General features: G+C 43.9%; 1 protein-coding gene across 2 annotated transcripts in view; it reads right to left on the reverse strand.

Annotated features, from left to right (window-relative positions):
- Prickle2 (prickle planar cell polarity protein 2) overlaps positions 1-27,086 on the reverse strand; it is a 314,539-nt gene that overhangs the window by 121,186 nt on the left and 166,267 nt on the right. Inside the window, exon 1 of one of the 2 annotated variants that reach the window (XM_070018886.1) lies at positions 26,096-26,401. The exons of the other annotated variant lie outside the window; for it this stretch is intronic. The gene's annotated coding sequence lies outside the window, so the exon portion shown is untranslated. Of the gene's footprint in view, positions 1-26,095; positions 26,402-27,086 lie in introns of those variants that run through there. 2 annotated transcript variants of the gene reach the window in all.

Below are 27,086 nucleotides of genomic sequence, written 5' to 3' on the forward strand. Positions count from 1 at the left end.
TCCCAAGGCAGAGAATGATTATCTCCATTTGTAGGATGAGAAACGGGAAGCTTAAGAGTTTAAAGGATGCCCAGAGGAAAATGCAAAGGGATAAAGCAGGGATTTGAACTGAACTCTGTCTCCTACCAGAGCCCATGGTTCCGGAGTGCAACATCATCCTGAGAGGATTAGACACTGCTTGCATGGAGCAAGACTCAAAGAACAGGGATGGTATTCCCTGAGCCTGGTTGCTTTCCTTCATCAGCTGTAGATAATGGCAAATGAGGAAGGAGTTCCAATGATTCCCCCATTTCTAGGATGGGCCAATATTTGTTGGTGAGTTTTTTTTTAAGACAAGATCTTACTATACAGCCCAGGCTGGCCTGGAACTCATGATCCGTCTGCCTCAACTTTTCAAGTGCTAGGATTACAGGCATTGCCACTATACCTTGGCTGTGTCAGATAATTTTTTGCTATCAGTGTCTGTGCCAAGTATAGTTAGATACCACTTAATGGCATTTTGGTCAAGAACAACTGGAATATATGATTGAGGGCCATACAATTACATAATCTACAGACTGAGGGTGTAGTTTAGTGGTGAAGGGCTTGCTTAGCATGTGCAAAGGCCCTGGGTTTGATCCCCAGCATTGCAAATAAATAATTTTTTAACAAACTTGTATCACTGACCATATAGTTGCCACCTCAGTTTATGCAATTGCATAAACTAATGCTATTGATATTGTACTTATCACCTCTATCTTAAAGCCTCACAATCCTGTGACCACTAGCAACCCTCCTCCATTCCTGACAACTAAAGATGTCTCCAGAAACTGCCAACTGTCACTCCATGGACTAAACTCCCCACGCCGAAAACCACTGGCCTACAATTAGCTCAGAAATCCTACTCTGCCATGTGCCATTGTGGATTCTTTGGGGGCCATAGAGGATGAAAAGAGTAAAATCTCAGCTCTGAGGCCTGAAGCAAATTACTCAGGCTCTTTGGGGCTTTCATTTTAAATAAGGACAGATAATCGGATTCTGAAAAATTAAGAGAGATAATGCAGATGAAACCTACAATGGAAAACCCCCCACACAGAAGTCAGGTCACATAGTCAGCTTATTTGTATTTGAACTGGGAAAGCCAGATGTTGGTAAGTATCAGATCTAATCACCGAGGCCTCACACGCAAGGCTCAGAAGCTGGAGCTACTGACAATGAATAGGACCCACTTTACTGCTCCAAGAAATACAGCTATCTGGCCACTGTTTCAAATGCTCAAAAATAAAAAAATAGGAAATAGAAAAACACAGCAACCAGTGCTATCTGTCCACCTTCTGCTGCCCATGTTCTCTTGCGTCTCCTTCCATCACAGAGTTCAAATCAGTGGCAGCTACTTCATAGAAAGAGAATAATCCCTTCTTTTGGGGAAGTTCTACCACAAGTCTGCTATGAAACTGAATCAAAGGCAAAAGAAACACCCAGAGGAAGTTAATGGCCCCAGAACAACGGCTCACAGGGCCCTGCATCTCAAAGTTACTGACTTCAGCCTTGATACTCGGACTCAATCAATCCCAGAACTAGAACCCTTCATGCTGTCTGATCTGACTCTGTGAAAATGTTGGTCTGACTACCAGTAACGCAGGCCACAATCTTTTGGATTTTAGTTCCAGTGGAAATCTCATCTCAAAATTCTCTAGTCTCTCTAGAGAATATCTTCTAGGAAGATATAAGATATAAGATGCCTTGGCTCAAGAAGAGAGTCATGTAGTGATGGTTGCAATAATTAGTCACTCATTTAGCAATGTCATGGTGCATTATCAAGTCAGATCTAGAAGGGAGCCCTCCATGACTAAGGTTGATGTGCAGCTCTGCTAAATGTAATAGACATATGCAGGACATTCTGATGCTCACTAGTGATGGCCAAAACAGTGCTCTGCCTGGAGGAGAAAAGTAGAGTGTGTGTGTGTGTGTGTGTGTGTGTGTGTGTGTGTGTGTGTGTGTGTGTGTGTGTGTGTGTGTGTGTGTGTGTGTGTGTGTGTGTGTGTGTGTGTGTGTGTGTGTGTGTGTGTGTGTGTGTGTGTGTGTGTGTGTGTGTGTGTGTGTGTGTGTGTGTGTGTGTGTGGCAGAAGACAGAGTCATACCCACAGATACAGAAACAGAATGAAAGAATCAATTCACTCTTGCCTTCATACCCTCAACAAACCAGACTTGAGCATAAATCAGGCTTTAGTTGGTCATCAGAAGGCAGGAGAAATAAGGCATAATCCTTAGCTCAAGTGCCACATGACTTAAAAATGAAAGATGTCATGTACATAATACACAGCTGAGATTATACTGAGGTTCTAGGAGGAACAGGATTCCAAAGCAGTGCATGGGAATGTATACTAAATCCTTTTAAAGTTGGCTCCTAACTTTAGTTCACATATATACATTATGATTCCAATTGCAGAAGTATACTCCAGCACCTGGTTCATGTGGTAACTCATACCTATAATCCCAGCTACAGAGGAGTTGATGGGGGTGGTGAGATAGGAGGACCATGATCTAATAATGACTGAGGAAAAATTAGTACAAGATTGTATTTGAAAAATAAACTGAAAGCCAAAGAGCTGAGGGAATAACTCAAGAGGTAAAACACTTATCAGGTCCTAAGTTCAATGCCCAGCATAGCAAAATAAAATGAAGGATAAGAAGATGTATATATCAGCCAGGCACCAGTGGCTCACACCTCTAATCCTAGCTACTCAGGAGGCTGAGATGTGAGGATCAAGGTTCAAAGCCAGCCTGGGCAGGAAACTCGGTGAAACTCTTATCTCCAATAAATCACTAGAAAACCGTAAGTGGCGCTGTGGCTCAAGGGGCAGAGTGCTAGCCTTGAGCTAAAGATCTGAGGGACAGTGCCCAGACCCTGCGTTCAAGCCCCATGAGTGACCAAAAAAAATGTTTCCTGGGTATTTTGTGTGGTCAAGGCCCACCTCCCCTCCCCTCTTCCTCCCTTCTCCCTCTCCTCACCCTCCCCTCTCCCTTCCATTATAAAGAGAGCTCAGAGGATGTTATGAGTAGACAGCTGCTTCTATTTGGAATTTCAGCCCATCCTAACAACTAGGAAAAGGAGGACCTGTAAGAAGTGCTGTGTCCCCCCCCCCCCATTAATGCTGGAGGTTGCACTGAGCAATTCCAGCACTTTCTGTCTGGAGGCAGAATTATTCCTGTCCAGGCTACTCATTCCAATCCAGAGCCCTGGAAGGGTGGAGACTTCTTTTAGTATCCATGACTCCCCAGAAAGGTTTAAATTGAGTCTCAGTGGCAAGTTAAGAGCTATCTGGCTGGTGATCCAGGGGTTGAACCCAAAATCTAGCCTCAGACCTCTCCAGTTTACAAGGAAGTAGGGAAGAAAAAAAAACTAACCAATCAAACAAACCACCCAGAAGCTCTCAATTTCCAGAACCCAGGGATTTCTGCAAAGATGGATTTTTCTCTTAGTGATAGTTTACTGAGACTTTTCCTATTGGTTAGGGCTCTTATGAATAACATTAGCACACCAAAGTCTTGTGTACACCTCTCTTCACTAGATGATCTCATTGACATAATCCCCATCTCAAACATCTTGGTAATGACCTTGGAAATGTTTCTGAATTTAGAAAACAAAATGCTTTGGCAATCTTCTCAGATAACCCTGACCCGACCCTCAGCACAGGGCCCTTGAAATAGAATTCTCCTTGCCACCCTTTTGATCTTCCTGTTTCTCCACCTCACAATGCCTGAGGTGGTCCGGAGGGCTTGGTAAGGTTACCCATCTGTTCTGAAGTTTTAATTGTGCAACATAACGGTCATTGGGGCTTGTTAACGGCAGACAGCTGGATCTCAACCTTAGAGCTTCTGCTTTTCCATGGATCCGAGGAAGGCAAAGCCTGTGAAGTTATATATTCCTAAGAACTTTCCAGAGGTTGGTAAAGCTGTTGCTGCTGATCTGGGACCACAGGCTGAGGAGTCTTGAGTTCAACTCATAAGCATGAAAATTTTAGGCCCTGCTAAAGGTTTAATTATTCCATTTACAGCCAAAAGTTTTCAATTTCAATGCTATTTCTCTACCTTCATCTCACTCCTGCTGCTAGTACAAACTCCCCTCATAAAGATCTCTGGCCCCTGGCCTGTCCTGCCAACCAGGATAGCAAGGAATCCAGAGGAGGGCACACAGTCCACCAGGGGAGCCATCCCAGGGCTCCGCAGTATGTATTCACAGCTAACTTAAAGTCGAGTTTTCTAACACGATCTGAAGTCAGTTCTTCAAAAAACATATATCTGGGATCACATATTTGAGCATCTTACTTTAGAGAAGCAGATCCCAAAACAGATGATGTAACCAGTCAGGAGCCATCATGCTGGCTGCCAGTGGAAAGGTGGCACCTTGCTGAATATGGGCTTCCTATCCACTCATCTTTAAGCACAGGACCATTTTCCTGCAGGCTGGGACCCCTGATCAGATCATGATTTTAATTACCTGTATCATATTTTTCCTCATTTGCACAGGAAGCTCCTAAAAATATAGTTGGATAACTGCAGCTATTCATACATATGCATTTTAATATACACAAAAGGTTTAAGAACATTTTTTTTAAGTCACACCATTCTATATATACTTCTTTTCAATGTATTTATAGGCTGCTGATTACCTTTGAATACTACAATCTGAAAAGAATAACACCTTTAAGTAACTATTATTCTCAGGGGATAAAGACACTTGATTTTGTAATCTTTTTGTCTTTCATCATGCATAATCCTACTGAATCAAGCTTTAATTGTAGGTGGAATCTGTTAAATCCATTGTTAGCTATGCGAAATTTCGCAGCCATTAGGAGCAAGGCAAAAGCTCTTTCCCTTTATTTAAGACACTGTCTCTAAAGAAGAAGCCTGAAGCACTATAGGATGAAACTTAACCCAGGCTACTGCCAAGATGTATGAGAAAATTAACTTTTGCCCTGCAAAGTTTTAGATCACTGCATTGAAAAATGACAACTTCACATGAAATAAGCTTTCTGGGGTGGAATGCCATAAGATAGACAACTTCAATTGATTCGTAATGAAGAAAATTAAGTTAATTAGAAGTTATAGCATGGAATCACATTTTCTAATGGGCCTCTAACACAAGTGCCCGGGTAGTCATTTTGAGACTTAAGTGACTTTAGGTCTAATCTAGTTTTCACTGGCTTGTCTGCAACTAAAAAATCATTCATTCCATAGATGGGTCAGGAACATTGAGTCTTCCCTAGCACACTCTACCCTAGCCTGTGAAACTTTAAATCTCAGTCATCCTTTCTAAAACTTATATAACTGACACTGCACTCACTGAAAACTTTTGCAGCAGAAAGTTGAGCACACAATACCTCTCTTTAAAAAAGGCAGCCCACTTTCTTACCAGATGAAAATTAAAATACCCATTAGAAGAAATGCACTTAGCATCAGTTAATTTTCTGAGTCATTCCCACTAACTTCTTGCTAATGATCTGTCTTAGCAAGAAGAGCTTTCTCTCCTCTTATTCTTCCTTATTCATTTCAAAGAAAACGCTTTAAAACGAGGCATATGCCAAACAGTCAAGAAAAACAAAACAAAACAACAACAACAAAAATTTGCCAGTCAACTCCAAAGGGAAATTGCTTCCCTTTTCCAATACGTTTCCAATCAGAAAGAGCTGGAGTTAATTAATGTGCAACCAGCGTGTAGACGCAAAACACCCACACTTTCAGCAAGTTGCAGGCTAATAATTAAAGTCCTCCACAAACAGAGAAAAAGGTCAGCCTTTCTTGCTGTCAAGAAAGTGATGGGCTGAGCCACAGATCAATCACCATTCACATCAAAGGAGTAAGAGGTGAGACCAGTAAGCAAAACCCAGCTGGAAAACCTTCTCCCTTCATGTGCTAAGATGGCACCTCTTTTGAAGAATGTTTTTCTCCCCCACTCCAGTAGCCCATCCTTCAAAATGTGGCCCATCTCTTAAAAAGTCTAATCAAACAATAATACCAAACTATATTACAGAAACCCCAACACCACACTAGCTTGGCTATCAATCTAACATAAAGAAAGCTGGAATACTGAGTTAAATTTAACTTTTTAGGGATTAAAAAAAAAACAAATGCCTTATCCAAAGTCATAGTTTAAGGCTATGATGTCAAGTAAACACCTGCGTTGTTACCAATTTGTTCATTTATAATGTTTTTTTTAAATCTTCAAATCTCTGACCTTTTTCTCCTCTCCATAAACTAAAATAAATATATACTCACAATCCCAAGTAACAATTTGGTAACATTCATTTCCTGGTCTTGTCAAAGGGAAGCTCTGTGTAAAGGATTATTACAAGCCAACAAAACACACTGCCAACCATTCATTATTGGCCTGGTGGAGGAAAGCGACACAGTAAATATCTTGTAAAGCAAATAGTCCTTTTCTTAAAATCTATAGAGCATCTGCTCTATTCCACTCCCATATGCACAGGACTGAAACTCTTCCACTTCTTAAGGAATACTTCCCTATTTATCTTAAAGAACATATTCCTATTTCCCAAGCTACACTCATTGAGGATGGAGACTCTGTCTTGGGGGATGTACTTTGACTTACAATGACACATGTTGTTTGCTAGAAGTTATTACTTGTGTAGTGTGTCAGGTCATCAGCTACATCCACATGGATTGTTCCAATTCAACCTTCCTACTCTCATGGTGCAAGGGTTTGGCAGAAGCTCAATTACTTGCTTGAATCTTTGTAACTCTGGAGTAGCAGAAGCAGAACTGAACCTAGGACTTGCGCTGCCACATCTGCTTCCCTTCCCTAATAATGCCTTGGTTTTACTACCTATTCAACATGGTGGCACCAGTTAGCAAATGCTGGGAAAACCATGAGAGCCAGCTTCTGTCCTCCTGGGGCTGTGCAACAAGCTCTCTTTGCAAAACTATATATTCTTATGGAATGACAACCAGGCTTTCAAATCTGGTAATATTATTATGTTGGGCTGTGAATCAAAGCAGTGTCTTCAGTATCTACTTGATCGAAGAGACCCTTCCCCATCCCACCCCTAACCCCCACCAAAAAAAATAAAACCTCCAATACTAAATACTATTTTCAGTCATTGCAACATGGGGGATTAGGTAGAAATGTTTATACCAGGTGAAAAACACAGGGCTATACAGAGGCCAGGTATATATTACCTGGAAATGGGCACATGACCCAAATAGATCAACCAGGGCAATACCACTGTTATCTCCTATCAGTGTAGACACCATAAAGGTCGGGCCAATGGATGTTCTGTTTTGTTCTTAGTCAGGAGGGGTTTGTTAAGAACATTGCAAAGCTAAGAGAGCCTCCCTTATGAGATCACAGTATTCCTGAAGACCAGCACTGCCCAGGGCTATTCTGGTGGTAAGGAGAGCAAGCCTGCTTAAAAACAAAGTCTCCAGTAAATCTAAGAGAATAGGGGCCCTAAAACATTCTGTAAGAACATCTAGCCAATAGTGCTAGGAACCAGCTCCACCTCTCAGAATTTCCAATTCCATGAGCCAATTAATTCCCTTTGGGCTGATGTTGGTTTGACTTCAGAATCTGAACTTTGCAATTCAATGAGGCTTGATGAATCCATCCACTATTATGATTGCGGTGTGTGAGGTCCAGTATGGGCTTCCCTCCTAGCACAAGGCTAAAGCCAAACTCCTCTGCAAGGCCAGCCAGGCCTCCCGTGTGTTCTGTGATCACCCATCTTCCCCTCCTCAGTTTCCTTTGCTCCAGCCCCAAGTTCTTCCTTGATGTTTATAGACACCCCAGACATATGCTCTCCATGCCAAGCATGTGCTGCCTCCTCTGCCTAGGATACCCTCCTGATACAAGCACACTTGGGCATCTTCTAGGTCTAAACACACTCCAACCTCCTCTAGTCAATCCTCTAAGTCACCATCTGATAAACCCTCTATTTACTATCTGCTTTTCACCATGAAACACATCAACCCCTGAGTGCCAGGTCTTGGTCTTCATCATTCATATACAATAGATGCTCAATAAAGGTCCTTTGATGGGAGAATCAAAAGAAACAATCCAAGACATGGAGCCCAGTGTGGCTGTCTTGCTTGTAGGTGGCAGTAAGTTAAAACATTGAATCAGAAGCATCTCTGAGTCCCCAGAGGCACACACAGAATGACCACAATATTGGAATCAGCAATTGGAATCACAAAATTGGAATCAGCAGAACAAGAGTCAGCCAAAAATAACCCCAAGAACTGGCAGTTCCTGCTTGGTCACCATTGCTTTGAGTCCCCTCCTCCCACCACCATGTCAAACTCTATGCGCTGTTTCTTCTCGATGGTGGGAGGCAAGTAATCCAGGTTCCCACCAAGTAATCCCATGCTCAGATGACAAACACTGACACAATAGATTTTGACAGAAGAAGGAAGATTTCAATGGGGGTGAGAGAGAAGCAGTCATGAGATTTCTCTCCCTTTTGCATAGTTTGGGACAAAGTCAAGTTTATTTTGCATGGATGAGGGGAACATCACAGATTGGGAACTTGCTTGCCTCGAGGAGAAGGGATATCACTCACTCACTGATGCTCTTCCTAATTTGCAAGCCTCAAGTTTATGATTTCTGGATCTGTCTAGGGGCTCATTCATCTAAATTGGCTTTCTCTGGCTACACAGCAATCTAGTTACATTTGAGGACTTAGGTGAATACCCTTTTACATGTCGAATTCTATCTCAACAAATACTCAACAATTTTTTTTACCAAGATCCTACTATGTGCAATGCTCCGTTCTAGAATTTAAACATATCAATGAAGATGAAAACCATAATCCTGTGTCCTGATGCACCATTTATGGATGGGGGCGGGGGGCACAGCGGGGAGGGATCTCCTGTCACTTTGCACGCAAAGATGATTTATTGCCTGTCTGATCAGATCTTCCTATGGGTGAGTACACACTTTAATGGAACACAGTGGAGACATTATAGCAACGTGACCAAGGATGTATTTCAATCCATCAAAGATGGTCTCAAAAAATTAAGCTACAGGCACAAGCTATACCCATAGTAATGTGCCTTATCTAAGGTTCTTGGGAGAATTAAATGAAGTGCTTCAAATAAGAACCTTCACAAAATGAAAATCAGGTAATCAGCATGATTAGATTTTCTGAAACAAACAAACAAAAAAAGCCTTTGAAAATCACCTCCCAATAGCTTGCTGGCTCAGGAAAGTTCAATCTTGGTCATTGTTAAATTCATCCACCCAATGGGAATGGAAAGGGAAAAACTAGGAATAAGGGAAGGAGTAACATTGTCCAAAAGAAATGTACTCACTATCTGACTTATGTAACTGAAATTCCTCTGTACATCACCTTAATAACAATAAATTTTTTTTAAATTTAATTTTATTTTATTTGAGAACATACTGTACAGAGGGGCTACAATTACATGGGCAGGATAATGCATACATTTCTTACCAAGCAAGAAAGATTGATTGATTTTTTTTTTTTTTTGGGTCCAGTCGTGGGGCCTGAACTCTGGGCCTGGGTGCTGTCCCTCAGCTCTTCAGCTCAAGGCTAGCACTCTACCACTTGAGCCACAGCACCATTTCCAGCTTATGTGGTGCTGAGGAATTGAACCCAGGGCCTCATGCATACAAGGCAAGCACTCTACCACTAAGCCACCTTCCCAGCCCCTTTTTTTTTTTTTTTTGTGGGTCATGGGGCTTGAACTCTGAGCTTGGGCGCTGTCCCTCAGCTCTTCAGCTCAAGGCGAGCGCTCTACCACTTGAGCTACAGCGCCACTTCCTAACAATAAAATTTTTTAAAATGTATGTCCACCCAAGTCAACTGCATGCCAGAGGAGCCAGTGGGAGTTACACCCCTCCCTAACCCATTGGGCAACTGGCTGAAGAAACTGAGCCCCTTGGGCTGATGGGTAACAGATCTTGCATCATCTCAACGTTGGCCCTTCATTCCTAAGAAATGGTTTCCTTCATGGCAAAGTCAGTCTGTCTCTGGCCCCCAGCCCTGTTGCTATGGCTTCCATACACAGTGGCAGAAGTTGTTCCCAGTCCCGCCAGGAGGACAGGAGTCACTGTGGGTAGTGGCAGCAATTAGCTGGGGACACAGGGAGCTTTCAGTGGTTGGTTACACGTGGTTGTGTATCCTGTATATCTTCATAAATCATTTCCCTTCCCCTGAGTCCTGGTTAACTTGAAGGTAAAAACCTCCCTGCATTAGATCAGGGACCAAGAAACCTTTTTTTCTATGAGGTGCAGATAGTCAATATTTTAGGCTAGTAAATATTTTTAGGAAAGCTATGTTGTTTCTGTCTTGAGTTTTCAACTCTGCTCTTGTACTGCAATGACTGTTGTCTCTAAATGAACATGGAGCTGTATGTTCCCTTAAAACTTCATTTAGAACAGGTTGCAGGCAGGATTGGCTAGAGGGCTGCTATTGGCACACCACCTGGATTAGGTGATCTTTGGGTGACTTTTAGTTCTCAATTTTTCATAACTCGATCATTTAAGATTGACTTACCATTTAGCTTTACCGAAGGAATCTTAAAGGCTAGAAAGTTCCAGGGTAAAATTAAACATTCAGAAAATAGCAATCCCTGCTAATGTTTATTAAGTGATGCTGTATCTTCAAATATGCTAATGACTTTTATATGCATTATCTCATTTCAGCCCCAATGTATTGAGGTAAGAGCATAATTATCCTATTGTATAAGGTCGAGACTTCAGCTATCTAAGCAACCCATGCAACATTACAAAACCAACAGAGCTGAGAATTAAAAGCACTGGACAATCTGGAGCCCTCGTTCCCAAGTACTAACCATGAAACCATCACAAAGTTGTTCAGACTCACATCTACATGGGTCGCCCCACTTCTTACCCTGTTACTCTCCCATGAACCCTCCAGAAGTTTACGTGAGAAACCCTGCTCTGTGTGCCACATAAATCAAAAGGTTGGCCTAAAAATAACACCAGAGTTCACTGCTCCAGATGATGAATTGCTTTTTAATGCATAATAATTGATTCCCTGACCACCTCAAGACCTCCCGGCAGCTGAAATACCTACAGCATGCCTTATTTGGAGGTGACTGTGGGACTCGCGTTAGATCTGTGGTGTACTCTGCAGCTTCTCATCTGGGCAAACACAGCTCCATTTAAAGAATTCTTCAAACCAAGAAAGGGGGGAGGAGGATATCAATGACCTACCGTCTTACCACAGTTGATCACAGTTACACTAATCTTAAACAAAACTCTCAAGCAAGGGTAAGCTTGGGAGGAGGGGGTAGGAATCTAGGGTAGCTTGGAGCATGTAGGGGATCTGCAGATGCATCTCAGGAAAGGCATTTCGGGGGGGGGGGGAGAGTCCTTCTGGGCGTCCTCTCCTCATCTTCACAAAGCCTCCTCAGTCTCCATGAGACCTTCAGAAGAAGGCAGACGCATAAGCATACAGGTGGACACTTCTGTGAAGCCCTGGTCCCCTCCCCTTGCTGGGCGGGGGGAGGGGGGAGATGGTCGCATTCCCCAGAGAATTCCACTGTCCACGGCAAGCGCGTGTTAATGTTAATTCAACAATTCAATAAATATTTAATGGACCTTCCTTTAGCTTGCTGATGCGATTAAACAGGAGCCTCTCATTACTAAAACCTACTTTCGCCTCCTCTTTTATTTATGAGCTTTATTCCTTTATGCTAACACAGAGGCAGCCCCAGACAAACTGCAGTGGTGAACGAACACAGTAGACAGACAACCAAACAATGCAACCTCAGACCACCAGGACTCAGCAGAAATCATCTTCTGGCAAGAGGTTTTCCCTGTGACATAGAGCTAGATAAGAAGATACCTAAAAAGTGGTCAGCTGTTCCAATGTGGCGAGGATGGTAATGATTGCATGGGATTTTTGTGGAGCCAAATCATAGGGTACCTGAATCCATTTCTCGTATCCTAACTGGCTACAGGCGGTTCTTTATTATGCTATAAGATACGTCTGACTGATCACAAATTTATTTCAATGGATATTTCTTCTTCCCACCCACACAAGCCCTAGTCATCTTTGAGCCTGGCTTAAACATGATCACCTCTTAGAACCTCCTACCTTTGTCCTTCTAAGTCAAAATTAATCATCCATTGTAACCCCATGTGTCTTGATAAGGCTATGAGAGCTTTTATCTCCCAGGATGACTTAAGCATTACGATCATGAACAGGACAGCTGGAAATGAAGATTCGAGTTTAAGTCCAACTTAGGATCTGTGCTGCTGTCTTAGGCATAAGGAAACTTCTCAGCACCACACCGCCTTATCTTTAAGTAAATGATGATGGTATCCCGCCCCTTCCCCCCCCCTCCCCAACTGTCGAGAGATTAACCCTTTGGGATTTGGCAAGAATGTGTGTTTTTCCTGAAGGGCAGATATATGTACTTATGGAGGAAGAACTTGAGCACTCCAAAACCTTCCCCCATTTTAATGCTTAGGAAAAGATGTCGTGAGCTTTCTTGACTTGTTTCTAAGCCTCAGTCATGAGTGAGGTAACTGAAAAAAAGGTCACATGTCCTATCAGTGTTTTTTTTTTTGCTCCCACATTCCTTCCATCCAGGTTGACAGGAACTGGGATTAGAAGGCAACAGGCTTTCTCTGCATGCAGCCCTGAACCTGTGGGTCACCATACTTGCCTCTTCTTCCCTATGAATGGAGGGAACATGGGAGGATCTCAAATGTTGCCTTTGTGAGCTGGGTGCTGGTGGCTCATACCTATAATCCTACTTACTCAGGAAACTGAGGTCTGAGTACTGTGGTTTGGAGCCAGCCCAGCCAGGCAGGAAAGTGTGTGAGACTTTTATCTCCAATTAACCCCTGGAAAGCCAGAAGTGGAACTGTGGCTCAATGTTGTAGGGCACTAACCTGGAGCAAAAACAACTCAGGGACAGTACCCAGTCCCTGAGTTCAAGCCCCAGGACCAGCACCAAAACAAAACAAAACAACAGTAACAACAAAAAACACTAGAGTTGCCTTTGTGTTTAGCAATGTTAAGAGACCCCAATAGGCCGGGCGCCGGTGGCTCACGCCTATAATCCTAGCTATTCAGGAGGCTGAGATCTAAGGATCATGGTTCAAAGCCAGCACATGCAGGAAACTCTGTGAGACTCTTATCTCCAATAAACCACTAGAAAACCAGAAGTGGTGCTGTGGCTCAAGTGGTAGAGCGCTCGCCTTGAGCTGAAGAGTGCAGGGACAGTGCCCAAGCCCAGAGTTCAAGCCCCATGACAGACAAAAAAAAAAAAAAAAAAAAAGGAGACCCCAGTAGGTCTTGCACTCAGACATATGTGCCCTGATTCAGCTTTTCCAAAGGTTCTGCACTGAAGGGTGTTGGTTTTCATCCTTCTCACGAGTTTTCTTGGGGGAGCAAGGAAATACAGACATCAACCTCTCATCTTAATATTATGCATGTATACCTTCCCAACGTGCTTAGGGGCAGACAGAGGAGAGGAGACAGACCTGAGCAGATCATGGTTAAATCCCACTCTGGTATCATAAGGCCCCAGGGGAAGTCTTATAATCTCCATGCACTTACATTCAGTACTTCTTAGATGTGTAAAAGAACTAGGGACTAGTGACATTAGTCCTGTTTGTATCTACAGGGGATACATATCAAGGCCCCTAGTAGATGCATAAAACTGTAGATGTATTTCAACCCAAGCATTCCAATATGGCTACAGTCCATCTGATAGCCCAGAAGGAGACTAAGTACAGAGTGGACACACAAGACACACAGGGTGGCTCATGTCCCAGGCAAGACAAAGTGGGCCATAGATCAACAGGAGGGGCTGTCGTGTACTGGGAACAATGCATCATTTTCAATGTATGAACTATTTATTTCTGGACTTTTTGCCCTTTAATATTTTTGGATCCTCATTGATTGTGAATAACTAAACTATGGGAAGTGAAACTGTGGCTAGGAGGGGAATAACCATCATCAACTTATCTCCTCTTCCTCCTCACTAAGACGATTCTCATTTTTACCTAAGGCATTCATGACTGGGAACAAGCAACACCATGTCAAGGAGATGATAGACGTTTATTTATGCTCTCTTTCTTTTTCGTCTTGTTGCCTGAAATGCATACATCGAGGCAGCAGCTGGGACCACAGAGGACCCGAAGGAAGGAAGTCATATGTTAGGTTGGCAGAGCAGGAAGAAAGAAACCTGGGTCTCTATCACACGATGAAGCTACCCAACCAGCCCAACACAGCCATCTTTAAATTTGTTTTGCAGGAGAAAAACCATTGGCCAATTCACTCAACCCACTGTTGATTTTTCTGTTTTTACTCTTTTTTACAGCCCAACATAAGCATTACTAAATCTGAATAAGGCTCAACAATAATATAAATAAACCTGAGGTCTCCAGGCCAAATCCCATCATCTGCTCTTTTAAAAAAGTTTTAACAGGATTTATTTTAGTATAACAGGGTTAAAGTAGGGAGAAATAGAAAGAGAGAGAAGAGAGAAAAAGAGAGAGAAGCATTTCTTGCTCCTTTAGCAGGAAATGGGAGTTAGACACCTCATCTCCTGTCCTTGTATGCTCCATGGGATGGATTATTTCTATAGGTAAATGTTTGTAATCAATTTGATAACAGGGTACAACCCTAAACCCTATCTCCTACTTCCTCAAAACAAGAATTCCACTCTTCTTGTTAATCAACTTGTATTACAAAAACAAATATACTCACTTATTGTCATTAGAGTTTGAATTATGCCAATGCAAGTCTATGGAACACTGTTTTCCTATTTTACAAGCACTTGAACGCCATTTTTGATTTTATGAAACCTAAAACATTTAAGACCATGGCCCTTTATTGAAAAAGTTTGTTGGACAATAATGTAGAAAAATAAATCCCTAATATACTGCTGCTCAGAAAGAAAATGCTCAATAAAAGGCAATTGTTATTGTAATCCTATCTCCAAAGGAGCTCCACACAGAATTACTCAATTATTTATTCATTTTTGTGAGATATTATAATCCCACAGAAAAGGATGGCTTAATTCTTTGTTGACTTAAAGAGATAAACATTTTCCAGAGTAAACCTCACCCTTCCCAAACATCTCCACTTGCTTTCCTACTTCTCAGTCACAAGGCAAGAGAAAATAAACACAAGAACCTAACAAAGATACTTAAAATGCAATGTCTCCCCTACCTCCCTCCCCACTCCATCTGTCACAGATGTATTTTTAAGGCCACCTAATAAAAAAAGGGACAAATGGATAAGACAGGGAGTTTTTGGCACCCAGCCTAATTTCATTTAGAGCTCTCTGGGGTGTTTTGGTAAGTGGGCCTAACATCGACCATATATTTCCCCAGTTAATTCCCCCAACTGACATATGTAAATTGCCAATCTGAGCCCAGGCACCAGTGGCTCATGCCTGTAATCCTCCGAAAGCTGAGATCTGAGGATCATGGTTAGAAGCCAGCCTAGGTCGGAAAATCCTAGAGCCTCTTATCTCCAATTAGCCACCAAAATGCTGAAAGTGAAGCTGTGGTTCAAATGGTAGAGAGCTAATCTTCAGCAAAAAGACTCAGGGACAGAGCTTAGGCATTGAGTTCAAGGACCAACACACACACATACAAAAGCCAATGTGACACAAATGAATGGAACCTTAGAGTCAAAGATATCCAATTATTCATTCACTATTCACCACATTATAGCAGTGCTTTGCCTATGACCAAACTGAATTTCCGTATCCAAAAGTGTTTCCTATGCAAGCAATGCTGAAACCTGGCTTTCCAGCCTCTTCAACAAAAGAAAAGTTAGATGGCTGAGCTAAAACAGCAGCTTCCCAACCTTTTTGGGCAATGGTACCAAGTTTCTGGCTCATGTCCACCTCATTCTGGCAAGCTCTGCCAACTCCTCCCTCCACCCTTCTGCCCCCAAACTTCAGCTGGACACGCTCTAATCTATAAGACAGTGCCAGTTTGTTCTGAATACTAGGCTGGGTTTATGAAATGGGAGGGTAGGAACAGCTCAGTGGAGAAGGAAAGGGACACTTGAGGCCCATCCTGTCTGTCCTTAAAGCAGCCAGGAAAGGCAGGGCTTATTTGGCACTTGGTAGTACAGGGCATGGGCAAATGACTGGCACCAAGTGGAGCTGTATCTGGCTAGACATTGGTTCCTTTGAAATCACCATATCCAGACTCAGTTCCATTGGAAGGCTGGCCAAGGGGAAGTATTCTAGAAACAGTAGTAATTCCAAAGATTTCAACACATCAAGAACATGCACAGGCAGCCAATTGCTTTGGCTGGTGGTATGGAGAAGGAGGAATGAGAGCAGTTTCTCTGAATCAGCCACTGTCCTGGATCATGCAGGTTTGGGCAGTGACATTCGACAGGCCTACTTATGCTAGACTCAAGTCCTCAGCGATGCTTCTATGTTTTCTGTGCCTTTGTGATTAGAATTCCTTTTGGTCAGACAGCTGCTTTTTGAGGGAACAATGATTGCTAGGATAGGTTTCAGTATACCAGGCTAAATGCACTGAAAAGACCCTGGAGAAACGAAGGCCTAAGACTCAAGGTTGATGATGATCTGGAGACAGGCTCATTGGTAAATCATATACTCAGCATACGTCAGGCTGCGGGTTTAATTCCCAGCACCCAAAAGACCAAAAAATTAAAATTAAAAAGATAAAAGACTTTGGTGATCTTTTTTCTGCAGCCCCCCAAACCTAGAGGGCAGTAGTTATCAGAGCAAGAATTAGGCTGCATGATCTCCATGTACCATTCGAATTCCAACATTCTCTTCATATATAACACAGGTTCCTGCCCATGGCAGGCATTGCTAATCAACCACAGCACTGTCTCCTGAGTTCTTAAGGAGCCCTTGAATCTTTTGTTTTGTTTTGTTTAACCAGAGCTCCAGGCAAATAAAATTTCTGGATTATTTGAGTCCTGGTATCTCAAAGAACAGTCCAAATAATGGAGAAATACTGGGTTGTTCTCCCAGGGATGTATTGTATTTCCCTAGGGATGGACATTCTTACCTCCACTAATAGCTATTGATTCTCCACGCCCCCGCCCCCTTCTAGGATATGGAATTTGCTGATTTGGGTTGGTGTAGTGGTGGGCTATCAGTCCTGGGGCTTGAACTCAGGGCCTGGGCGATGCCATACAGAGCTTTTTGCTCAAGGCTGTCACTGTACCACTTAAGTCACAGCTCCACTTCTGGCTTTTTGCTGCTTAACTGGCGATATAAGAGTCTCATGGACTTTCTCCTGCCTGGGTTGAAATGGGATCAAGGATCCTCAGATCTCAGCCTTCTGAGTAGCCAGGATTAAAGGAATGCGACCCCTGTCTTCATTTGCTGATTTTTAAACATGACTTTTGACAACAACCCTGGGTCCCAAGGGCCTCAGGGACCAAGAGGAGAGGAAGTTGGGATTCCTGAATATTAGTTCTCTGAAAGGATTTTCTCTAACAGATTCAAACATAAAAAAAAAAGCCAAAGGTGTGAATACTTCTAACATAAATATATTTGAAACATAAATATGTTTACTGCCCAGGGAGTTCTAAAGGCATCTGAGGAAGTTCTAATTGTGAAAAATCCTTGGAGCCCAAGTCCTTTCCAAGAATAGCTCTGCATCCCATCAGACTTCCTAGACAGTAGAGCTCAGCTAAGAGCTCACAGAAAACCATTAGCACCGTGCACGCTTTCAGAGGCAAAGAAACACTTCTGCGTACCATACTGGGACTTTCTTTGGAGGGGGTCACAGATCTCCACACAGGGCCAGGATCACTGACCTTGTTTTGCAAGGCTCAGACATGCTAAGTCCAAAAACTTAGCAGGGTCAGGAGGCACATTTGTTTTTGTAGCCCCCCCCCTTATTCCCATCCCTCCTCTGGAAGGGAATGGGAAATGGGGAGGGAGGGGAATGAATCACACACACACACACACACACACACATCATTTTTAAAATCTGAATAGACTAGCAATTTTCTTACAGTTGCTATGACAAATACTGGCCTAGGTAACAACAGTCAGTCAAAATCTATTCAGGGAGCTGCCGCTAGGTGACAAACACTGTCATTGGAGACTAAAAGGACACCATTGCTGGCTTCACAGGACTGAGAGGGACAGACAGAATGATGTCATATTGAAAACAACGATTTTGGATGTTGAGAAATGCTTTAGAGAAAAGGTAATAAGGTAACAGAGTCAAGAAAAATGGGGCTTACAGGAAGGGGGAAGTAGAAGAAGGCTTGGTAAGAAGTCTTGACAAGGCCTCACAGACAAGAAACTGTGAGCCAGGGAAAGTTGCAGAGGAAGAGCACTCCAAGTGAAAGAACAGAAAGTGCAAAGGTCCAGAGGTAAGCAAGAAGTGGCTATCCACAAGCCAGAGTGGCTGGAACCTGGGTACTAATGATTGGGAACAACAATCCTCTTCCTACACCGTGTATGTATATCTATGTGTATGGGAAAGTATGAATGCTTGTGTGTGTACATGTGTACATACTGGGGCTTGAACTCAGGGTCTGGATGCTGTCCCATACCTTTTTTTTGCTCAAGTTAGCACTCCACTACTTGAAGCACAGTTCCACTTTTGGCTTTTTACTGTTTAATTGGAGATGAGACTCTCTAATTCTAGGCGGAGTCTCCTACTTGGGCTGGCTTTGAACAGTGACCCTCATATTTTAGCCTCCTACGTAACTAGGATTACAAATGTGAGCCATCAGCACCCAGCTTCTTGGATCTTGCTAGAGTGCTAGGGTCTCAACAGTCATGGTATAGGGTTTAGATTTTATTATTGCAACAGGGAGCTGTCAAAGCTATAAACAGGGGAGTATTACTGTCTAAATCAACCTCTGTGTGTTAGAAAAGGTTAAAAATTGGAGGTAGCATGCTGCCATAAAGATGGTATCAGATCAGCTGGAGGCCGCCCCTGAGGAGGTGGTAAATACTGGTCTATGTGCAGTATATATTATCCCTTCTATTTGTTTTCCACTCCGGTGGAATTTACATACAGCAAAATGCATAGTTCTGATGTAGAGTTTAATTGACAAATTCCTGCATATTTGAAACTTGCCCTTTATCAAGATAAAAAAAGACTTTCAGCACCCATCTCTGGAAGCTACTTGTAGCCCCTTTCTAGACCTCTGCTGGCCTTCTGTATGTCTACATTCCCAGCCACCTCACCAACCACCCACCTAGTCAAACTAGCCAACAAAACCCATGATCACCACACTAAGCATGTGTAGCCTTGTTTACTTGGCATTCATCCCTAAACAGCGGAGTATGATGGCTACCTTACTTCGTATTTACATTGCATTGGGCATGACAGGTCATCCAGAAATGACTTCCAACAAGAGGACATGTAAATACTGTGCAATTTACATGAGGGGCCTGAGCATGCTGGGGGGTGGGGGGAGAGAGAGGTCGTGGAGGTGTCCCCTGAAGATACTGAGGGGTGACGGTATAAGTCTGGAGCTCAGGATAGATACCCAGACAGAAGCTGGGCATTTGCTATATATTATGGAGCCATGGAGGAAGTGACATCAGCAGAAGTAAAAGAATGAATCAGGAGGGGAATGGGAAACCATGCCAACTTATGAAGAAGCAGGAGAAGGGAAAGAACAGTTAGGCAGAACAAGGTCAGAGGGAGACAGGCAAGTGGGCCACAACCAGGGCACATTAAAGGTACCAGAAGTGTTTAGCTCAAGTGCCTGGGTAGCTGTGGGTACCATGGATTGGCATGATGAATGCACGGAGAGAGGAACAAATCTAGTTATGCTGTGACACATTAAGATGGAGGGAGTGATCTGACTGGGGAAATACCACGTCTACACCTCTCACCTCCCTTCACTAGCCCTCTGTAGGGCAAGTATCACTGTCACCTCTGCTCTGGACAAACGGATGTGATCTGTCACAAGGCTAAGAAGCCTGGTGGCTTTCCCCAACATGAATCCGGAAGTACATTGAGAGGTGTGATTGAAAATGAATTCCAGGGCCTCCAGATCGTAAAACAGGGGAAAAAATCCACCAAAAAACCCAGGTTACACAGATTTCTGTTCTCCAAGGCTTCTCTAACCTTGTATATATTAGTCTGAATTGTGGCTCCTCAAGAGACAGCTGTAGATGGTCATGTGGTCCAAATACCCTGGAAGGGACCGTCTCTGTTTTCTTAAGAGTGGGTTACCAAGAAGAAGGGGTGGGGCTTGCACCACAGTAAGAGGAACAGGGCAACATGGCAGCCTGAACCCATCTTCAAAAATGTCTTTGGACAAAGTTCAATGTGCTTTCACAATTGAGCACCGGTGGCTTACACCTGTAATCCTAGCTACTCAAGAGGCTAAGATCTGAGGATCACAGTTCAAAGCCAGCCCTGGCAGGAAAATCCATGAGACTCATCTCCAATTAAACACCAGAAAGTCAGAAATGACACTGTGGCTCAAGTGATAGGGCGCTAGCCTTGAGCTGAAGAGCTGAGGGACAGCACCCAGGCCCAGAGTTCAAGCCCCATGACAGACCAAGAAGAAAAGAAAGGTGCTTTCTGTGGACATTCTGTCATTTGCACCTATAGGACCAAGGGCTGACCAAGGCATTCCATTTCACAAACGTAGGTAAAATTCAGGAGGTTAAGAAGTTTATCCTATCTCACAATCCTGCAGTAAATCAGGCCACAAAACCCAGTACTGGCCCATGTGCTTGAGAGAAAGCAGGTCAAGCCAAGGGAGAATCAGTCCAGAGGCTAAAGGAAGTTCCTCCTCATCTCTGCCCCTCTACTTTACATCTTCCCTTTGCATAACTTTTCTGCAGGATTCTTCCCAGAGCAGGGATGAAGACAGAGGAAAGGGCCCACAGGAGGGTTCCAGCATGAGCAATGGGAGAGCTTTGAGTTTGGGGTTTGTAGGAGATCCTGGGGGAGGTGTTATGGAGGAGAAGAAGTGGCGTTCGTGGAAAGGCCTTGGAGAGAGAAGAGAATGGACTGAAGGACTTTAAAAGCTGGAGGACTTCAAAGAGCCTTAATAGAACCAGGTATGGTAGCACACACCTGTAATCCTAAACTACATGGGAAGCAGAGATAGGAAAATTATTGTTTGAGGCCAGCTCAGGCAACAGCCAGTGAGCCCTTATTTCAAATATAACCTGGTCATGGTGGTATGTGGGGTGTGGGGTACAGGGGTTATGCCTGTACCATAGACCAGAAGATCAAAGTCCAAGGCTAGGAGGTAAGGGACCGTGCGCGCACACACACAAGACGTTATGTGAAAAAAAAAAAATAAAGCAAAAGAGGTCAGAGAGTATGGCTCAAGTGGTAGAGTACCTAGCCAGCAAAGGCCCTGTGTTCAAACCCCAGTATCAATTAATTAACTAGAAAAATAACAGCCAAGCACCTCAGAAATCTCTCCATCTTTTATCTCAGGCAGTCATCTTATCTTAAACCCAAGACAGAGGAGCTACAATACCCCTGGAAGGTGTCCCTTAATTCTGCAACACAGGATTGCCACCTCTTCTGTGCCAGAAGCGAAGGCCCCAGGAGCTACCCTGAGCACATGCCCTGGAGCTGGACAATCAGGCCCAGGCGCCCTGTGGGATCACTTAGTGGCTTCATAACTCACACTTCCCCACCTACAAAGTGGATGAGCCTCATAGGAGCCAGAGGCCTGTGATAAGTAAGAAATAGCAAAGAGTAGCTTAAGGTAGAACCTTTCAAAGCTCTACGTGGGAAGTCTTCAAAGGCAGATTTCCAGGCCTCCACCTATTCAGGTACTTTGGAAAATCTGTTGTTTGCTTTGGTAGGACTGGGGATTGAACCCTGAGACTCCTGCTTGCTAGGCAAATGTTCTACCACTTGAACCACAGATAGGGTCTTTTTTTGTTTGTCTGTTTGGATTATTTTGTTTTCGTTTTGATCTTTTATGGATGGTACTGGGGTTTGAACTCAGGGCCTTGAGCTTACACAGCTTGCTTGCTTAGCTGGCACTCATCACTTGAGCCATGTCTCTAGTCCTGCTTTTTTGTTCATTATTTTGGAATGGAGTCTCCCAGACTTTTCTGCTTTGGCTGGCCTCAAACAAACCATGAACCTCCAGGTCCTCAGACTCCCGAGTGGCTAAGATTATAGGAATGAGTCACTAGTGCTTAGCTATCAGCTTGCTTTGGAGACAGAGTTTGTTAACTTTTGCCCAGCCTGGCCTCAAACTGTAATATTTCTATCTTCACCTTTAGAGAAGTGGGGCCTACAGGAATGGCCACTATGCTTAGCCAGAAGAGTATTTATGCACAGAGAAGTTAGAGAAAGAGGGATAAATATGTGTTTGGTATGTGTTTGGTAAAAGTTCAGCAGGTTCACAGCTATCCCTATTGTGTATTGCTATCATCATTTATAATATGCCAAGATGAGGCCTTTAACCATGCTGGATGACTACAGCTGAAAATTAGAATTTATCTGAAATTCAAGGCAACTGATATTCTCTCATTCCCAGAAGGTAGCCTCGATGATCAAAAACAAAATTAAAATCAAGCACTCAGGAAGAATTAAAACAAACACTCAGGAAGAACGACAATAAATAATGCACTCAGGAACTGGCAAACAGGAAGACCACAGGTATCTTTCAGGATCATGTGTTTGAGGGCAGCCTGGGTACGACAGTGAAACACTGTCTTAAGGTAGAATAAAAAAATAAAATCAGTGAAAGAGACAGCAGCCTTAGTGAACACAGAATGACCTTCTTCAAATATTCTTCAGGGATCAAGTACTTGTTTTTGTTGTCTTGATTATAATGGAACACAGTAAGAAGCAAATCTCAAAGCTGTGACATACAACAAAGATCAAAGTCACATTGCATACCCCCCAGTGCACTGGCATCTTGGCTGGGTGCTTTGTGGGGAGAGACCCTCGTGACAGGTACAGTGGATTTCTATATTCAGCTTGGCTGCTGAATGTCAAATGTGAAGCGCTCTCAAAGGCCGCTGGGAAATCATTTCTAAGTTTTTCTCAGACATTGAATCCCATGGTCATGGTGTCTACCTCTGCCACCCTTACCTTCTCCATTCCTATGGAAGCCATCCAGAAATCTGCTTGTCAGAGATATGAAAAAGTAAACACACACACACACACACACACACACACACACACAGAGCTCCCAGAGATATCTGATAGTCATATTTTCCCAGAGCACTCCGATTTTATTACACAGCTAGGAAGTGCTTAATGCTTTGTTATCTTTTGGGAAAGATTAAGAAAGATATCTTAGGGAAGAGCAACTCAGAGATTAGGTTTTCCAAATTATTAAAAACCATAGATCTCTGCACACTCCACCCACAAAGCCCTGCCTGGAGCCTCTTCGCCGTGTCCTACAGTCATTTAATGGCCGCCTCTTTACGTGGCTGATGCACTTCAGGGTTAAACCCACCCCAGAACTGCTCTGCCTACTCTATCAACAGCTCTACGAAGACCATAAATGTCACCATCGAATTGGCAAACACTAGTCAAACCTTCCCCTTGCTCTTTCCTCCAGACATCTGTGCCCCTGCAGATTGCAATCCCGGCTTCAAGGAAATCTTGGTGGAAAGGAGCCAAGAATTGTCCTTGTTGACGCTGGTAGGAACTGGCTAGAAAGGGAAGTAGGCTTGATAAAAACCATCACACAAATAAGTCCCATCTTAAAAAAAAATATTCTGAAAGATGCAGGGTTTGGGACAGGCATATATATGTCTGTGTAGCAGCATTTGGGAGGCTGAGGCAGGAGGTCAAGGTTTAGAGGCTACCTTGGTCTACAAAGAGAAAGGCTGTCCAAAAATAAATAAAATAAGACTCACGAAGGGAAGGGAATGAGAGAGAGCTCTTTCGGCTTTTCAAATGTAAGCACAGCCCTGAAAATAGAAGAAGCAAAGGCTTTAGATGGAGAAAGATGAGTGAGGCTGATGGTAAGGTAGAAGGAAGCCTGCCTAGTAACAGAGTTTTACTTGTATTATGCCCAAAGCTGAGTCCTATTCGAGGCTGCGTCAGAAAATGCTCAAATCTCCTGGTAATTTCCTGCAGACAGGATGTTTAATCATCTCCAAGCCTCTTCCGCAAAAAAGAAAGAAGAGGGAGGGGGTGGGGGTAGGACAGAAAAGAAAAAAAAAAACTAAGCCAAATGATTCACACTTAAAATGAATCTACCCCTGGAACAAGAACCTTTTATTATTATTATTGTCATTATTATTTTTTTGAAAAGTAGCTATGATTTGTTATTCTAACAAAGTGTTCCTTTCCTTCAAACAGAAGGTGAAGAATCGCTCAAACAGGGATTGTCCTGATTTTGGCTCTGCATTTCTTAAAACTTCCATCCAGTCAACACTTTCTTCTGGAAGGTTCTCAGAATCCAGGGAGAGCTGCATAGTCAGCGACTGAGAACAGAGGATCTTTTTTTTTTTTTCTGAATAAGCCTCCCCCCCACCTTGGTTTTTTGGCCCCATGGGAAGATGTTTTATTGTAGGACGAACAGAATTAGCTGCACGTATAAATTCTTTACTGCTCAGCTCATTTGACACCTTTATCTGGATTGCCCAATGACTGGGAAGATTTGGCAACTGATGCTTTGAAAAGCAAAGTTCCCCCCCGCCCCCGTGGTATTTGTTCTGTCTGTGCAGTGAGGGCCAGGTCCATCTCTCTCATTGCTCAACTAACTGCAGAGATTTAAACAAAACAAAACACATCGGTGTGCAGAAAGCAGGGAACCCAAAGTATACAAATGATTCACACCAGCCCAAGAATCACAAAGAAAAGCTAGCCCGGCAAAAGCCAAAATAATTTTAATGTAGACAGCAATGGCATTTGGCAACCTAGGCATCAGACATTGCTCCGATTAAGGAAGGCTGTTTTCTAGCTGTCTCATCTTGAAGAAAATAATAATAATAATAGTAGAGTAGTAGTAATAATAATAATGAACAGCCACCTCTGACCCTCTGCTTTACTTCTCAACTTCTTGCTTAGACACAGAAAAGCAAAATGATTGCTGCTATAGCTGCACTGTATACATTTTACCCACCCCTCCTCCTCTCATCCTGATTGCTTTTAAATTCTCCCAGGGCACAGATGGGCAAGCACCCCCAGATTTGCAATGATCCCAGGCTTTCAGAAGTGACTCTGGACAAGTGGCTGGGGACATGGGATACCAGGAAGAAGCGCAGGCCTAAGTTCCTTCCTCCACCCTGCTCCCTCAAGCTCTGCAAACTACACTGCCTTACATAGAAAGAGGGAGGAAGACCAGGAGACCATCCCCCCCCACCAAGACCCACCCCCCCACCTCTCTACGCCTCCCTCCTCACCCCAGCCACATCAAGGAGACTAAATTAACAAATCCAGAGTTGCTTATTTATAGAAGTCCACATCAACAACCAGAGAAATGACTTTCTTTTTTTAAGTCCTTGCAAAACAAGCAACATTCCAGTTTTAGGCAATATAGCCTCAAAGCATAAAGGCACGGGGTGGGGGATGGAATTCATATCTTAAAGCTGACCTTCCTGGAAACAGGAAACATTTCTGAAGCCAAGGTCCAAGTGGCTCCTGCCTGAAATCCTAGCTGCTCAGGAGGCTGAGATCTGAGGTGCCAGGTTCTAAGCGGAGCAGTGGCTCAAATGGAGGAGTGCCAGCTTTGCGCAAATAAGGTAAGGGACAGCGCCCAGGCTCTGAGTTCAATATGGGTGCGCGCATGCATGCACACACACGCACGCACACGCGCACACACACACACACACACACACACACACCATGTTTTTGATAGTTTAATGGAAATAAATAGGTCACAAGTTGTCGATACATTTTAAATGTCTGAGGGAAAAGGACTAAAATAGTCTGACAAGCAAATTCTGAGAAGTTGATGTTTTTTAAGAAGTCCTACTGTAATAACATCATCCCTCCCTTGTGATTACCTCTCCCCCCCCCCATTCCCACTGTGGGTTCATAAAATGACTATAGGAAAGCTGGAAGACAGACCAAAATGACCCGGGTCTCCTCCGCAGAGCTCACCGCCCAGCATCTCACAAGTCAACGTCCCCAAGCAAGCGCCCCTTTTCCAGCGGAGGGTGGAGAGCCTGGAGCAAGCCTTGCGTGCGCCCTGCCCTGGGGGCCACTTACCGGGTTCAGCTCTGCATTACTCCCGAGAGTCCTTGGCGTCTCGGGGGGTCAGGAGGGGGGGGCGGTGGCTGGGGTGTGCAGAGAGGCAGGAAACGGAGCTGGGGATTCAGAGGCTGGGGGACCAGGCTAAGGAGCCCGGGTAGGATGTCAGCCTCCAAGTGCGCAGAGCCGGAGGGGGCCCTGCGCGGCTCCCAGCGAAGGGGGTAACATTCCCCCCTGGGCGGCAGCTGCTCCAAACTGGCGCAGCAGCCCCGGATCCAGGAGGAAAAAAAAAAAAAAAAACCAAACCAACCCAGGTCCAGAGGAAAGAAGCTAGCTCCAAGCTCCGCAGGCTGCCTCCAGGCTGCTTAAAGGGACGCTGCCCCGCCCCCTCCGCTGCTTATTGGTGAGAATTCCCAGCCCCCGGCCAATCGCAGGCCTTTTCCCAAATTGAGATTTCAATCAAGGGAGCTTCTGCTTTAAAATTAGAAAGGGCTGATGAGGGGCTCAGCCAGCCTTTCTCTAGAAGCAGGACACAGGCTCCCGATTCCAGTATAGGCACAGGTCCTGAGTGCTGGCCATGGCTGAAACTAGGGACTTAAGCAGAGTATCCAGGCCAGGAAAAAAAAAAAAAAAAAGACACTCTGGTTCCTCTACCTGTCCTGACCGCCTCCTCAAGTCATCTCTGTCCTGGGCTCCTGGGTTCATGACAGATACTCAGCCTTCCCTGTGCCTTTATTCTGAGGATAAGGGTTTCAGCTTGTACTTCTTTATTTAACCTGTCAATGGCTTTACACTCCAAGTTCCACCAGGGGAGAGAAGCCTTTCATCCATCATTAAAATGTACCTATCATTCCCTCCCTTCCTAGAACACTAGGAGCTCCAAGGAATATCTGTGGATTGACTGAATGAATAAATGGGGAATGAACAATTGGGTGTGTCTGTTGCTGGCTGTGTCCATCTGATCGTTAATTCGGGGTAAGTCAAGAGGCTTCAATGTTGACTTCAGGCA

This window comes from Dipodomys merriami, unplaced genomic scaffold (assembly GCF_024711535.1).
Source record: "Dipodomys merriami isolate MVZ:Mamm:240054 unplaced genomic scaffold, mDipMer1.0.p SCAF_13, whole genome shotgun sequence".
NCBI classification, from domain to species: domain Eukaryota; kingdom Metazoa; phylum Chordata; class Mammalia; order Rodentia; family Heteromyidae; genus Dipodomys; species Dipodomys merriami.